The sequence below is a fragment of the Hyperoodon ampullatus genome (assembly GCF_949752795.1).
Source record: "Hyperoodon ampullatus genome assembly, chromosome: 4".
NCBI lineage: Eukaryota > Metazoa > Chordata > Mammalia > Artiodactyla > Ziphiidae > Hyperoodon > Hyperoodon ampullatus.
Window position 1 is genome coordinate 124,347,354 of NC_136917.1, and position 17,732 is coordinate 124,365,085.

General features: G+C 35.3%; 1 protein-coding gene across 1 annotated transcript in view; it reads right to left on the reverse strand.

The window, feature by feature from the left end:
• Nucleotides 1-17,732, reverse strand: part of CWC27 (CWC27 spliceosome associated cyclophilin) — a gene marked incomplete at its 5' end in the record, with an annotated part of 209,582 nt that overhangs the window by 121,974 nt on the left and 69,876 nt on the right. The window lies entirely within an intron of this gene.

Sequence of the window (17,732 nt, forward strand, 5' to 3'; positions counted from 1 at the left end):
GTAACAGCTTTTTTTTCAATATTGCCTAAGTCAGTAACAATACTGTAAATATGATAAAGACATCCTAATTCTTTATGCAGTTTTTCACTTAATGTGCTTACTACCCACTGAATGAAAAGTACATTTAGACTTGAGTACCTTATTTTTTAAGCTGAACAACAGAAGACACTATGAATAAGTAACTAAGCAGGAAAGTTTTTGTACCTACAGTATATTTATATAGGACTGTTTATAGTATTTTATAAAAGTTAAAAATCTTGCAATTGTTTTTTTAATTGTACAGCTTTTCAACTTGAGATTGAGGATTTAAAATGTCAGTGACAAGTATCCTGCAGGATTTTCCGTCAGTTTTAATTTTTTCCCAGATGCTTTTCTCCAGGAATGTGCCTTAGGAAAATTTTGAGTTATATCTGTTCTTTTTTCTTATGGCATGAGAAATATTCTCTTAATATAAGGGTGGTGAACTCAAACACTGACCTCCTCTAACATTCACCTTCAAAAAAAAAAAAAGGTAAAGTTATCAAGATCTGAGTATTTGACATGCTTTTGAAGAGAACTTTAATCTACAAAAATGAAATGGACTATGTATACATATCTCCTTAATACATACGATGGTAAATGAATTTCCTTAGAGACTTTGTTAAGCAAGCTGACGGCTAAACACATGTCCATTACAGATCACTGCTTCTTGGACCATGGATGTAGTACTTGCAGTTAGCTTAAGCCTGCTATTTCCCAACATCTGATAAGAATTCATAACACATGGAAATGATTGCAAGCCAAACAGTACAGCCTTCATGGTTTTTAGTCTGTCGCTTTAATCACAAAGATACCAAATCTGTTTGTAATGAAACAACAGCTTGGCTGTTGATGAAATCATAAAATAGCTGTAATAAAAGCCCATCATAAGTATTAAAACTAAAAATGTATGGCACGATTTTTAGTATGGTATCATCAGCAGGAGCAGAGATGCAAGTTAAACATGTATCAGGAAAGTATTTCAATATGCTATAGTTTATACATTAATTTTGAAAATATATACAGGAAATTAAAAAAAAATTAAATCATGGAACCCCTGATTTGTGTGTTCAAACTCTGTTCTACCTATTATTAGAAGTATGGTCTTAGACAACTAAGTTAACCAATCTAAGTCTGTTTTCTCATCTTGAAATGAGAATAAAAGTAAGGTTGTAAGGAGGAAACATGATTCCATGGAAATTACTTAGTGTACTTACATGGTGCTTGGCCCAAATATGTGCTCAACATGAGCCTGCTTCTTCTATTATTATCATTATCATTTTCCTCTCCAGCACCAACACTACTTCTATTCTTACTATTTACAGAATCAATTACTGACAAAATGAGACCTCAGGCTAACTAAAGAGATCAAAAAGGCAAACCCTTCCATTTTTCTCATGGATGAATAGATTTCAAAAGCTTACTGATAAGTTTTTCTGTTTGATGTACTGCTTGGATTAAATATCATATACTATGAAAATAAGAAACATAACTAGAAAAAAACCCTAAAAATTACAAAATTCTTATACCTTAATTCTGGTCACTAAACACTTGGAATGGAATTGCTTATTTTCATTAATTATAGTCTAGTTGAGAAGTTAAGGAGTAAATAAGTCAACAAGGAAATGTATATATATATATATATATACACACATTTATAATTTCTAAGAGGAAGATTAACAGAGAACCTATATTATTTTAACTAAGTGATCCTGGAAGCATCTATCAGGAGATAAAATTTAATATGAGAGATAATGTTCCACATATCCTTTATATTGTTACTTCAATATGTAGGAAAAGAAAGACTATAATCTCTACCCATAAGTACACAATCCCTATCCATAAGTACACTGAAATTTGAAAAGAAGGAAGAATTTAAATGAACCTGCATCTGGCCTTTAGACTTACAATCTTACTCCTTTCATATGGAAGATCACATTTATTTTTAAATAAAAAGTTGAGACGTTTGATATAGATTGTCATTAATCTTTGCAAGACCTCCTTCAAATCTTAGAAAATCTTATTGTCTTTTCCAAAACAGACTAAAGAGTAAATCCTGCACCAAATCATAAAATATCCATGATAACCATAGGTGATATTGTTATTCTCTCTAAACACCAAGTAATAAGTTCTGAATCAAACATGTTATTTCACAGCAAGAACTTGGCTTAGCTGATATTTGACAGAAGTGGAGTAAATCTGTTGTGGCAGAAATTCGGTCTTTAGCCATATGTCTATTCCATAATCCAACTTTACAAAATGATATTAACTCAATATGAAAAACAAATGAGATTTCCAATTCCAGTAAGGCAGCATACCAGGTAAAACCCGAAAACTCTCTTACAAATACCTAGCAGTGCTGAATAAAGTACATTAAAAAAAACAAAAAAACAAAAAACCTTTAAATGCATAGCTTAGCTCACTAAAAACACGCATATCTGAAAAAATGCATAGCTTAGCTCACTAAAAACACACATATCTGAAAACACTCATAACACAGGATGCAAAACACAGAGAGAAAAACATCAACAACTATGGGAGATTAGAAGAAATGGAAGACAGAGTGAGAAGGTCCACCACATGTATAAGTGGAACTGCAGAAAGAGAAAATAGAGAGAATGAAATGGAGACAATAATGTCTGAGAATTTTCTAAAACTGATAAAAAACATTAGTCTTCAGATTCAGGAAGCTCAGTAAATTCAAGCAGGATAAATAAAAGGAAAATCCAAATGTAGACATATCATAGTCAAAATGCAGAGCACCATAAAACAACCAGCAGAAATTAATAAGGATAAATCACTTCAAATTAAGTTCACCTTTTTCTTTGACAGAGAAAGTAGACTGCCATATTGTGAGAATAAAGTAGTCATGGACTTATGCAACATAAGACATAAATGATGTCTTTCATTACAGCCATTAAAGCAGAGAACAAATAATGCCTGGCTGCTTAAGCAAAAATGATTATGAATTAGTCTTTACTAGTGCAACTATTCCGAGAATGCTAAGTAACGGGTCAAAGTTAGTTTTGAGATATGTTTCTACTAAGATACTGTACACTAGGTCCTTACCATATTTTGGCATATGATGCTGCATTGAATACAAAGTAGAAGACAAACCAATTACAGGTAGAGGGTATATGAATGGGTCCAGAAGGTAGGAGGAGTAACAGCAGCAGCAAGAATGAAAAAGACTGTGAGGCATTTAGTTGACAGCACAATCTGAGTCAACACTGTGATATGACTGTCAAAAAATGTGTATGGTCATTAGGTCTCATTAAGAGAAGTACAGTATTCCCAACATGTGTATGTTACACCTTTTGTAATTGTTCTGCAGTCCTTGGATGTTCTGTTCTGTTTGTTCAGTCTTTGTCCTCTTCACTTTTCAGTTTTTAAGGATTCTATTGAAATATCCTCTAGCTCAGAGATTCTTTCCTCTGAGTCCAGTCTGCTAATAAGCCCATCAAAGGCATTCTTCATTTCTCTTACAGTGTTTTTGATCTGTAGCATTTCTTTTGGTTCTTAAGATTTTCATCTCTCTGCTAACATTGCCTATCTGTTCTTTCATGCTGTCTACTTTATCCATTAGAGCCCTTAGCATATTAATCATAGTTGTTTTAAATTCCCAGTCTGATAATTCCAACATCCCTGCCATGTCTGGTTCTGATGTTTGCTTTATCTCTTCAAATTGTGTTTTGCCTTTTGGTATGCCTTATAATTTTTTCTTGATAGCCAGATATTATGGACTGGTAAAAGGTACTTCTGTAAATAGGACTTTAGTAATATGGTAGTGAGGTATGGGGAAAGGGGATGTGTCCTATGGTCCTATGATTAGGCCTCAAGTTTTTTAGTGATACTATGCCTCTGGACTGTGAACTTCACAAATGTTTCTCAGGTTTTTTCTCCTCCCTTAGGTGGGGGCAGGATGGTTAGAATGGGCTGCAGTTGGGTGTTTCAATTCTCCAACATGGAGGGTTAGAGCCAGCTGAAGTTGGTTATTTCCCTTCTCCCAGGTCCATTAAGCTCTGATAACCCACAGCAGGTTGAGCTCTGGGTAACTGGTTTTCCCTGAAGGAAAACAAAAAGAACAGAGTGCTCTGGCATAAGTCAAAATGGTTCCTTTTCCTCTCCCCCTGAAGGAAGTAGTAGGGGATTTATTTCTGTGAGATTTACTGTGAGAAGCTAGTTAAGTTCTCAGAGGTAAATCTCACAATATTGTGGGGTCCCCCCTATGACCGGGTGTCCCTGGAGTTTTTAACTCTCAAACTTAGCCACACTGAGCCTCCAGCAACTTGTCAATTATAGTTCAGGTTTCCTATCCCAGCACTGGTTCCCATGCAATTTCTGCTTGTTCTCAGATAAACTAAATTCCCTGTATTCACCTGTCTGTCCCTCCAATCTTGGGGGGCAGCGGTTTGCCCTGTGTCCTCACATCTCTTAGTGATCCAAGAAGAAAGAAAAGCAAGGTTAAATAGATAATTTTATTAAAAGACAATATTATATTTTATTTTACTTGAATTTAACACAAAAATACTAAATGGAAGTAGACCAAGAAATTTCTAATTTTTATATAAATGCTTCTTTGTCTCAAGAGGTTTCCTAAGAAATTTCTCCATTTTATGAAAAAATGTTATGAAAATATTAAGAGAATGGAGTCACTTTTTTAAACTACATGATTTAATTTTAGTTTATACTGATTAAACTGTCCTAAAGGTTGAGGAAATTAGTATACTTAACATTTTTTCCAACTTTTCCTTCCTTCATTTGGGTTATATTAGTGTTTTTAAATTGTCAATGTCCACAGCATCTATGCACAAAATTTTCAGTTGTACAGTCTTAGTTTTCTATTTAAATGAATTCATTGTTCACCACTATCTCTCTTACCCCAGTACTTCTCTCTGGTCCTGAGTTCAAGAGATGGTTGGAATAATGTTTACTTACTGTTAATGATAGTTATTTCCGGATGTTTTTAGTTGAGTTGTCATTTTGGGTTTCCTATTTTCTTCTCTCTCTGGTATACTGCCTTAATTTTTTATGAGCAGGCATCATTTTTACAAAAAACTAAAGTCACTAAAGAAAATTTAGTGAGCTACATTTATCACAGTATCTGACACTGTGAGTATGCTCTGTAGTATATGCTAAATAAAAATAGGCATAAATTAAGGGAGAAGTGGTATCAGAATACTAATCCTGGAAACCACCACAGAGAGGTGTGGGAGCTAGGAAAGAGGAGAAATTTTGTGAGAAGAAGGACATCTCAAATGTAGCACATAGGATAAAAATAACTAAGAAAACGCCATCAGATAAAATAATGTCTACCTAAAAAGGATGAGGTCGTTTTTGTGAAGGTCGTAGTTACTCAGTGACAGAAAAGCATTATGTAAATTATTTATTAAAGATTTACTATTTCCCACAGTATTCTTGCCTTGTTAAGTTTGCTTTCCTGACATCAAAATGATTTCAACATTATGTAAAAGAATGAAAACATAAACAAATGATTTTAAGAACAGTACATGGTATGGATTATATAAGGAAAAGAAATTGAGGCAAAAGTTTTTCTGGCATTCATATAGACTTTTATCAGTATGGATTATAATTATATAAATTGGCTTCTAGAGAACCATTAAGTTTTATACAGTGTTTTACAAACGGAGTTGCCTGTAGATGATCCTCTTAAATCACTGAAACTTTTCACATTTTAAGTTTAGGGACTACTGTCCCTGCCTTTCTTATCCAATGCATGCAGAGATGTTGAGGTCCCTCCTTCATCTACAAGCCCACTTCACATGCCTCCTGAACCATTTATGATGAAGACAAAAAGTATATTATGAGCTTCTATTACACTCAAGAATGAGTCACTCTGTTTTAGGTCTATAATCAAGTATACCTAAGTGTAGCCTTTCTGATAATAACTACAAGAGATGGTGGTGGTGATGATACTGACCACGATGATGATGATATTACTAATGTACCCTGTTTTTCTAAATCTAATTTCAGACTCTCCTCACTGCATGGGTGGGAGTTCCCAAGTCCTCCGGGAAGTACTTTGTGTGTTTTTTCAGGAGAGAAGAACCATTAGATAAATGATGCTTTTGCTTACCTGACTTTGAAAATTGCCCTTCCTTACTGCCTGGTATAATTGGCAAGCTTGCACTCTTCTGGTACAGATGCATTCCTAAATCAAGCTCACCATATCCTTTTGACCTTGGGGCTGTGGTTTGCTTGACTTCAAATCACTCTCCGAACTAGAGCCAGGATAATTTTTTAAAGTTCAAATTTGATCTCATTGCTTCCTTGCTACACAGCACCCCTTAATTTTCAAAGTCCATATTCATTAACTCTATTACAAGGTTTTTCATGATTTCAGACCTGTTTTATTATTAAGCTCTAGCTCTGGTGCCTCGCTCCCGTTGTGCATTCCACATATTCTAAAATCCTATTAGTTCATAGAACGTGTAATAATCTTTGACACCTACTCCTCATGGCCTAAAATACTCGTCCCTCTTACATCCTTCCTCCACATACATTTATGCTCAGATCTCAGCTTTCATGTCACTTTCCCCACAAAGACTTCTGAACTCCTGATACTGGTACACAAGCTCCCTATATTTATCCTTACTGTCACACTTACCATATCATATTTTAACTGCCTGTTACTTCTTTGTAATCTCCATTAGTCCAATAAAACTAAGTCACTTCACTTTTTAAAAAAAATAAATTTATTTATCTATTTTTGGCTGCATTGGGTCTTCGTTGCTGCATGTGGGCTTTAGTTGTAGTGAGCAGGGGCTACGCTTTGTTGCAGTGCACGGGTTTCTCATTGCGGTGGCTTCTCTTGTTGCAGAGCACGGGCTCTAGGCATGTGGGCTTCAGTAGTTGTGGCTTGCAGGCTCTAGAGCGCAGGCTCGGTAGTCGTGGTGCACAGGTTTAGTTGCTCTGGGGCATGTGAGATCTTCCCAGACCAGGCCTCAAACCCACGTCCCCTGCATTGGCAGGAGGATTCTTAATCACTGCACCACCAGGGAAGTCCAAGTCACTTCACTTTTACAACCTTAATAACTAGCACAGAATCTGACACATAAGCAGTATTCAGCATTCAGTAAATATGTCAAATTGAACTAAATTGCTGGTGGCGCTAATTTTTCTTCTAAATTGCCTAGTGCGACAATTTTTCTTCATTCTGGTAGGTGAAAAAAGTACATTTAACACTAAAAAATAATTCCTTTCTCTTAATCACTGACAACATGTATCAATGCTAAATGTATGTAACCTGAGCTCAGCAATTCCAGGCATTCATCCTAAGGACTGCAAAGTGTTCAAGCACCTGGACAAGTGCAAAAAAAAAAAAAAGAATGTGCTGGCTGTTTATTATAACACCATTAAAAATGGGAAATGTCTATTTAAAATAATTACACTATATAATATAGATTACATAATGAAGACAAAGTATCATTCAATTTTTATAAAACCATGTGTTTGTGTGTGCATACCAACACACAAAAACAAAAACAGAGAAAGATTTGAAAGTAAAGTTACCAAATGAAAACAATGATTAGCTCTGTAGAGTATAATACCATGTGACTTAATGATCTTATAAACTATCAATGCTGATTCTAAAGATAAACCTATTTCTGTTTAGAAAAAGAAAAGTTTCTTTTTCAGGGGGAATATTTCTAGTAATTTTCCCTGAATATCTTTGGTAAGTATTATGATTTAATGTTCCTTCCCTGAACTTCTTTAAAATAAAAAAAATTTTTAAATTACAACTAAGAAGTTAAATTTAATCAACTGAAACTTCTCTGATGTCCAGCACACTTAATGCATCATTTTTACCAATTGAAGAATCCATTTGTTAAAACTTTTTGATTTCCACAACAGTCTCACTGCATAATCTCAAATGTCTTAGAGCTTATTAATAGAGTATGTTAGTCAAGAAGAGAAGAGAGAGTGTGGCATATTTGAATGCTTACACAATGTTCAGATTTTCCTATCTGCAAGACAAATTCTATCATAGGGCATATTACAGTTTGTACTAAGTATTAAGTTTACTATCACAATGGCAGTATTGAGACTTTAAGAAAAGGTTTCTTAAAATTTCCACTGCATTTTTATTTTCCGTCACTATGGATAAATAAACTTAATGTATGAATTTGATAAAATTACAAACCCAAATTAGTCAAAAACTTTTTGCTCAAATTTGATCTCACCTCTCAAAACTGAAAACTTTGGGACCTACACTGAGATATGCTTTTGTTCCACAGCCACTATGCCACTAAGAAGGTGTTTTGGAGAATGAACATAGACCTTTACATTTTTTTTAAAGCTTCTTTCCTATCCTAAGAGCCATGGGGGCAGGGAATGGGGGGAAAAGCAAGGAGACAAGACAATAAGGGGAGAAGAGGAAAGATTTTATAATGTTTTTAACAGGAAACAGTAAAGCTCTAAATTTAGAGAAAAAACCCTCACTAGTTTTCTTTCCTCTCTAGCTACATAACATACACAGTACAGCATGCAAGTATTATGGATACAATAGGCACTGAGCCACAGCAGGGGCTATCAATTTGGGCTTCCTGACTTTTGTAAAAACTCTCACTTACGTTGTGTGCTCTAAATTAATCTGCAGATTCTCTACTTCCAAAATCCTAGCTGGTATTTAGCTGAAAACAAGTGGCATCCTCAGAGCATTAGTGGCTGGATGCAAGGGCCGACTCATTCCCAGGCTACTGCTGCAGAAAAGGCCAGTTTTTCTTTTCTGCAAGTCTATATAGACTTAACCCCTCTGTAGGTTTCCTACTCTGTTACCACCTGGCGGACAAACAGGACCAAAAAATTTGCTTGAACTGCTCTAGAGCAACCCTTCAAGAAAATAAGGACAAGATGTGAGCCAGGAAAAGCACTTTGGAAACTACTTGCACCTAATAAAAACATATTTTTAATTTAGCTAATGTGAAATCCAAACTAGCTCAGTCTAAATGGAAAAGATGCTTTATTTCTATTTACATGAGTTCTTAATTTAGGCTTGATTCATGATTCATGAATAAAAGCCACCATTTTATAGAATAAGGTGTACATTTGGCCTTCATGTACCCCTACTGCTTTTCGTTAAACTAATATGAGATGTGTGGCAAGATTCAGTATTTGTCCTTAATTTTGTCAATAAACCAAAATTTTCTCTTATGGAGTAAATTGATTAAAAAATTATAATCAATAAAGTAATATGATCAGAATGTACACAGTTACTTTTATCTTTTTGTCTATTCCAAATATGTTCCAAGTGCTATGCTAATAAGTACATCCATATATACTATCTCATTTAGACCTCACATCAAACTCTAAAGGGGTTTTATTTTTACAAGTGAAGACTGGACAGAAGGAATGCTGTGGGGAATTGGATAGAGGGAATGATATATGCAGAGATAATGAGGCAAGAAACAGCAAAGCAAATGAGGTAACATTTCAGCTTACCTGGAAGATAGTGTACTATAACTAAAACTACAACTATAAACCTGGGAGAATAAAAATGACATATTTCATACATTTTGCACCCTCAACACCAAAAGAGTCTGACTGGACATAGGAGCTTAAACACCACTTAAGATAACACTGGGGGCAGGTGGAAAGTATTTTCAATGGAATATAGTGGTTCTAAAATGTTAGCATACATCAGAATCACATGAGGGCTTTGTTAAAAGAGATGCTGGTCTCTACTCCCCGGCTTCCTGCTTCCATAAGTTTGAGGTGGGGTCAGAGATTTCCGTTTACAACAAGTCCCCGGGGAAGCTGATGCTGCTGGTCTGAAGACCACACTTTGAGAACAAATGGCTCAAAGAAATGTCACATATGCAAATCAAATTTTGTTTAATATTAGCTTAGCTTTGAAAATAAACCTAGGCCAGCTGATGAACAGAATGAGTTACTTTACATTTGATCAAACTTCAGTATCTACAGTTGGGATCACTAAAAATTTCAGAGGCAACTGGGAAATGGTGGATAAGTATGTACACATAATTTTGCTCTCAAGCAAGGTCCTCAATAAACAATTTTCTAGGGGCCAGAGGAACACAGGTGTCCCTCTACATGCTTAATGCTCCTTCACTGTTGCAGTTAACATGGAGAGTTTTCAGAATGGCTTTTCTAATATGTGGATTAAAAGAGGGTAATAAATTTGGGGTGGGGAGAGTAGTCTTCTAGAGTCTTGGTAATTTCTTGATGAATTTTCAACATTACCATTAGCTTTATGGATGTTACTGCCCTCTGGTTTTATGATGTGCATTCAGAACTGGCACTATAATACTACTACTGGTTCAAAAGGACACAAATCTGGCATGTGACATAGCAGTGAATGTCTAAAACTAATGTCAAAAACAGAACAAACAACCATAACAAATAGGCTCTGGAGGCATCTCCTAAAGTACTTTCCTCCTCCTCTCCCTTTGAGGAGCTTCCCTAGCTCTGGGTGAGAGGAGGTTAGGGTTAGAGGTAAGTCCTAATGTTCTGCATTAAAAATAACCTCCTACTCTCACTATGCTATAGGAATCTTTGCGTGGGATCGCTGTCATTCAGTGGAGTATGGTTCACACTTCACACATCAAGTCTACTTAAAAAGTGCTAGAATATTATGGTGGAGATTACTTTCTCATGTCCCACTGATTTGATAATCAGGGTAATTCCTTATAATTCACACTGGAGGTCTGTCCTAATGCCTAACAATGCTTTCTTGATAAAAAAAACCCCAGGACCCCTGATTTAGTCTATAAACTTGGACTCTGTGATCTTACCACATGGTTCAGATTCTGATTAGCTCTGCTCTCCCAGCTGTTAGGAATAAGTTAATGATAAATCACTGACTGCTTTATTAGGAGATTTCATCTCCTGTCAGCATCCACATGAAAAGTGTGCTAATAAAATAGAAACTTATTCTTGTTAAAGTGCAAATTCACACTGACTATCTCTTGAAACTTTATATCTATTTACAATAACAACAGCAATAATACCAAAAGCAAGTTTCACATGTATTCCCATCTGTAAGTTCTATATGATAAGTTCAGAAGCTTTGCAGTCAGAAATATGTGGGTTCAAACTCTGACTCAAAAACTCATGAGCTCTGTGACATTAGAAAAGTTTATACAAAATCCCCAAGGCTGCTTCCTCATATGTAAAAAGGAGTAATGCCCATAGTATTGCTGGTAATTTTCAACAAATGTTGATTCTCTTTTTCTTCCATTCTTCAGACTAACCCAAAGTGTTTCCCTTCTTTGCTAGAAGCTACTAAATTCTATTTATCCATAATCCTTAGGTTTGTGAAATGTTTATAAAGTACTTCAGTAGAAATGTCAAAGCAAAAGTGTCATAGATTTTTCCTACAATCCTTCTCATGTCTTGTAGTGAGTGATCAAAAGTATGGGCTCTAATCTATAGAACACTTCACCCAACAAGAGCAGAATACACATTTTTCTCAAGTGTATATAAAACATTCTCAGGATAGACCATATGCTAGGCCATGAAACAAGCCTCAGTGTAGTTAAGTTAAAGAAGTGAAGTCATACAAAGTATGTTCTCCAAACACATGGAATGAAATTAGAAATCAATAACAGAAATTTGGGAAATTCACAAATATATGGAAATTAAACAACACACTCCTAAGCAACCAATGAATCAAATAAGTCCCAGGGAAATTAAAGTACTTTGAGATTAATGGAAATGAAAATACAACATACCTAAACTGGTGGGATGCAGCTAAACAACATTTGGAGGGAAATTTACAGTTGTAAATGACCATATTAAAAAAGATGTCAAATCAATAATATAGAACTGGAAAAAGAAAAGCAAACTAAAACTAAATCAAGCAGAAGGAAGGAAATGATAAAGACCAGAGCAGAACTTAATGAAATAGAGGATAAAAAAATAGAGGAAATCATCTAACCGAAAAGTTGGTTCCTGAAAAGATCAACAAAATTGACAATTAGCTAGATTGACCAAGGGAAAAAAGAGAAAAACCTCAAATTATTGAAATCAGAAATGAAAAAGGGGATATCACTACTGACTTTACAGAATTAAAAAGGATTATAAGGGAATGCTATGAACAATTGTACATCAACAAATTAGATAACCTAGATGAGATGGACAAATTCCTAGAAAGACAAAAAAATACTGAAACCAAAACAAGAATAAATAGAAAATCTGAAACAACCTATAACAAGTAAAGAGACTGAATTAGTAATTGAAAAATTTCCCACAAAGTAAAACCCAGGATGTTTTCATTGGTGAATTCTTATAAATATTTAAAGAAGAATTAATACCAGCTCTTTATAAACATTTCCTGAAAATAGAAGAGGTAGGAACACTTCCTAACTCATTCTGAGACCAGTATTACCTCGATACCAACACTAGACAAAGCTATCACAAGAAAATTTCAGATCAAAACTTTTTGTGGATACAGATTCTAAAATCTGTATCTAAAATCCTCAACAAGGGGCTTCCCTGGTGGTGCAGTGGTTGAGAGTCTGCCTGCCGATGCAGGGGATACGAGTTCGTGCCCCGGTCCGGGAAGATCCCACATGCCGCGGAGCGGCTGGGCCCGTGAGCCATGGCCGCTGAGCCTGCGTGTCTGGAGCCTGTGCTCCGCAGCGGGAGAGGCCACAACAGTGAGAGGCCCGCGTACCGAAAAAAAAAAAAAAAAAAAAAAATCCTCAACAAAATACTAGCAAACTGAACCCAGTAACAGATAAAAAGAATTATAACCATCATTAAGTAAGATTTATCCCAGGAACGCAAGGTTGGTTTAACATCTAAAAGCCAATTAATTTAATATGCCGTAACAATGGAATAAAGGACAAAACCCATATTTTAATCTTAATAAAAGCAGAAAAGGCATTTGAAAAATCCAAAATGCTTTCATGATAAAAACACTTAACTAGAAATATAAGGGAACATCTTCAACCTGATAGTGTCTACATAAAACTCACAGCTAACATCATACCTAAAGTTTAAAGGCTGAATGCCTTCCCCTAAGATCAGGAACAAGACTATATTATTTGCTCTTGCCACTTCTATTCAATATTGTATTGGAGATTTAGCCATTACAATTAAGAAAGAAAAAGAAATAAAAGCCAAATTGGAGGTGACATGATTTCATGTAGAAAATCATAAGGAATCCATAAAAATAATATTAGAACTAATAAACTCTGCAGGATTGCAGGATACAATCAATATACAAAAATCTATTATATTTCTATATATTAGCAATGAACTATTGAAAAATGAAAATAAGGAAAAAATTCCATTTATAGTAGCATCAAAAATAGATTACTAAGGAATAAATTTAACAAAAGAAGTACAAGGCCTGTATAGTGAAAACTAGAGAACATTGTTCAAAGAAATTAAAGAAGACATAAATAATTGGGAAAACTTCCCATATTCATGTATCCGAAGACTTAATATTAAGATAGCAATACTCTTCATATTGATCTATAGATTGAACTCCATTCCTATCAAAAGTGTAGGCTCTAGAGACAGGCTGCTGGGATTTAAATTCTAGGTCAGTCACACTCTAGCTGTATGACCTGGGGTAGGTAACTTAAGTTTTCTAAGCCTCAATTTCCTCATCTGGAAATGAGAATAATAATAGTACTTACTTTATAAGGATGTTGTGAAGAACAAATGAGATAATTGTAAAGTGCTTTTTACTGCTTCAGTACATTGTAAGCCTTAAGTAAACAGAAGCTATCAATATGATACTCATAGCCTAGTAATTTTTCTCTGGTATTTTTTTCCTACCTTGGACCATATAATAAGAATCAACCAGTGAATAATTTCCTCTTGTCATTTGCTAATTGGGAATTATACTTCTGGGGGGTTCTAAAAGTTAACGTGATAACTTGGAGATAAAAATCACTGGCCTTGGGTTTCCCTGGTGGCGCAGTGGTTGAGAATCTGCCTGCTAATGCAGGGGACACGGGTTCGAGCCCTGGTCTGGGAAGATCCCACATGCCGTGGAGCAACTAGGCTCGTGAGCCACAACTATTGAGCCTGTGTGTCTGGAGCCTGTGCTCCGCAACAAGAGAGGCCGCGATAGTGAGAGGCCGGCACACCGCGATGAAGAGTGGCCCCCGCTTGCCACAAATAGAGAAAGCCCTCGCACAGAAACGAAGACCCAATACAGCCAAAATAAATAAATAAATTAATTAATTAAAAGAAGGCTCAACATTAAAAAAAAAAATCACTGGCCTTGGTCTCTGAATCACATATTCAAATTATACCAGCAAAGTTTGTGTACACACATAATCTTACTGAAGTCTCAGAGAGTGGGCAGGGCATGGGCTTATCATCTGTTCCATGGATGAATAAACTGAGGCTCTAACTAAGAAAGCTTCCTGACAGACAGTGGTCTCAAGTTCCAGGAAATTTTGAAGTCTTTGTTATGTATGTTTGTGATTATTTTAACTAAGCCTTTCTAACATGCTTTGGTCATAATGACTTGTTTTTAGTTCCAAGTATTTTAAATCCAGATTGATTTTCTTATAGTCACAATACATGACAGATGTACTGTATCTGGAAGACTTCGAAGTAAGTGGAGCTTTTTAGAAAATGATTCTAGATATATTATTATTTTAAGATTAATATTCCAAGAAGATAATAACTGGACAGATTCATCAATTTATAAAAATCCATGAGTCATAAATAACACTCATAAAAAGAAAGCCAAGACAAACAAACAAAAAACTCATTTGCCGTCTTTAGAAGTGACTATTATACTTGTTGCTAGAAAATTTGGTAATGAAAAGAAAGAAATAAGGATTTAGTCTGCCTTTTCAATAGTAACAATATCACAAAGTAAACAAAAGCCTCAGCTAATGAGCGAAAGCTCTTCTTTATAAAAGAATGCAAGCTAATAAATATAGAAGGAATGATAGAAAAAGAAAATCATTATTTTGCAACTTCTATTGAAGTAACTGATTCAGGACAAGAATCACCAATGGATGTGAAAATCTTTACATAAATGTTTTATGGAATACTAGATCCTCATGTGATACCAAAGTATCACCTCATAGAATATATACTAGGAAAAACATAACTTTACAACAGAGTAGACTGGCTATAAATACCTGAAATTATTTCATCAGTCTTGAGTAAGCAAGAGATAACCAGATATCATATGCCCCCCTGATGTGACAGTTTAGGAAATTCACAATATCACCCATCCCAAGAGTATTTAATTTGAACCATACTTTTAGATCTAACTTTCAGTTAGCAGAAAATAGAAAGGATAGAGGAACAAGTTACATGATACCACATAATAAAAAAAATCTGGCAAATCTAGAAGGTGAATCTATAAGACCTGCCCCAGGTCTCTTCAACAGTGAATAGTATGAGAAAAAAAAAGAGTGTGGGGGACACTAAAGACACTAACTGTAAAATTCAACATATGAACCTTGACTGATTCCTGATGTGTATAGAAGAGCTGTGAGAGATATCTGGGGGACGACTGGGAAAATCTGAATATGGACCAGGGATTAGATGATTATTAGAAAATTATTATTAATTTTATTAGATACAAGAGTGGTATTACGGTTACCTAAGTTCTTTTTTTTAAGGTAAAACATCATGACTTCTGTAATTTATTTCTTTGCTAAAGATTTTTAAAGCAAATAAGGCAAACTACTAATAACTGTTAAATCCAGGTGACAGATACATGGGTTATTTTTTTCTGTACTGTTATCTCTTACTTCCTGGTGTGCCTATATTTTTTATAATAAAAAGTTTCAAAAAGATTATTTGAGCTGGCCATAGTGGCATAGAGCCCAGTAACATAGTGGTGAATATCGTATGGGACTGCACTGTACCTGTGGTGGCAAATACATAGTAGTAATGCTGCCAGAAGGAACAGCCTGCTGGGGGAACCTAGACTGTGCCTTGCATCCTGCCTCAGCCTGGCTCTGCAGCCTTCACATCAGTTTCATCAGTGTGCTGATGCCTTTCTGATATGTTCATTTGTGGCTTAAATTAACTGAAAGGGTTTCTGTTATATGCCTCCAAGAATTTGAAATTATACACCAAACCTATTTGATGTCTTGTACTCTGTGCTCTGCACATAAAACATTTCCCTAAGATGGACTTTTAAACCTTCATACCAAGATGCATAGGCTATTACAAGGTATTATATAATAATATTGGAAGACACTATATTAAATCATTATGATATTTAGCCTTCAAATAGCATGACATTGAACATCCTCCTGGAAAATAATGAGAACGATACTTTAGTTACCTAAATTCTTACAGAGATGCAAATATTGTATGGAGGTGTAATATAAGGCAGCATAATGGCAGCTGGGATCTGGTATTATCTCTGCTGCTAAATTATGCAAATAGAAGGACCTCTATTCACGGATATTCATTTAAAATAGTCACCTATTCAAGTCCCTGTATTTTTCTAACCTTATTCATATATTAATGGTTAATGTAGCAAAATAAAACAATTCGTATAAACAATAACAGAAAAAGCATATGCAAAAAATGTCCTTGATTTTACAATCAATAAGTACCAAGTACCTGATATGAACTCAGAAGTGTGCTAAGCTCTTCTAGTAAACTGCTATATTGATGACTCCCAGTAAACCACAACTCCCAGTATTCATATCCTTGTGTAGTCCCTTCCCACACTGACTCTGGCCTTGACTGTGAAACTTACTTAGGCCAATAAGACACCAGAAAATGTGATAAAAGAGGCTTGATAATTACTTGAACATTAGGGTTTGTATTCTGGAATATGCCCTCTTGGAACCTGAGACCCTCATGTTGTAAGAAAAACCAAGCTAGCATGTGTGGAGAGGTCATACATGGAGAAAAGAACTGAGGAACTGGTCTGACAGGCAGAATCAAGGCCCCAGACATACGACTCCAGTTGAGCCATGCCATGGGCTGTCCCAGGCAGTCGTTAGCCAATTATGCAATGCCAGCTAAGGCTCCAGATAGAGTAGAACAGAATGAATCATCACCTTTGTACCCTATCCAAATTCCTGACTGGAAGAATTACAATTTCTTGTTTTAGTCACTAAGTTTTGGGGTAGTTCCACACAGCAATAGATATTGATAACATACCAACAGTACTCATAAGTTAGCAATGATATCTTTTGAAGAAATTCACCATTATTAATCATTCCAAATGGTGCCCACAAAGAGTTGGATCAAAGTATTTGAAGTTAAGAGGAAATACAAATGTTTATATTACGACAGTTTAAAACATACTGTTATATATGTAAAATAGTCACTCAAAAATCTGATGTGAAATTTTAAGCTAGAAAGATTGATGCTGTTACTATTAACAACATTAAAAACCAAAACAAAAGACTCCTCATTGAGAGCCTTGCATTGAACATATTTAAAATAAAACAGTCAAAACAACCAAAGATAAAAATTGAAACTCTAGCCTAAAAACCTGGAGTCTAGACTAGCACTTCAGCTTTATCTGATGACATCCATCACACCATGGTGGTGTGCTTTAAAATCACATGCAGGTAGCACAGGGAGATCAGCTCGGTGCTTTGTGTCCACCTAGAGGGGTAGGATAGGGAGGGTGGGTGGGAGATGCAAGAGGGTGGAGATATGGGGATATATGTACATGTATAGCTGATTCACTTTGTTATAAAGCAGAAACTAATACACCATTGAAAAGCAATTATACTCCAGTAAAGATGTTAAAAAAAAAAGATGTGCCC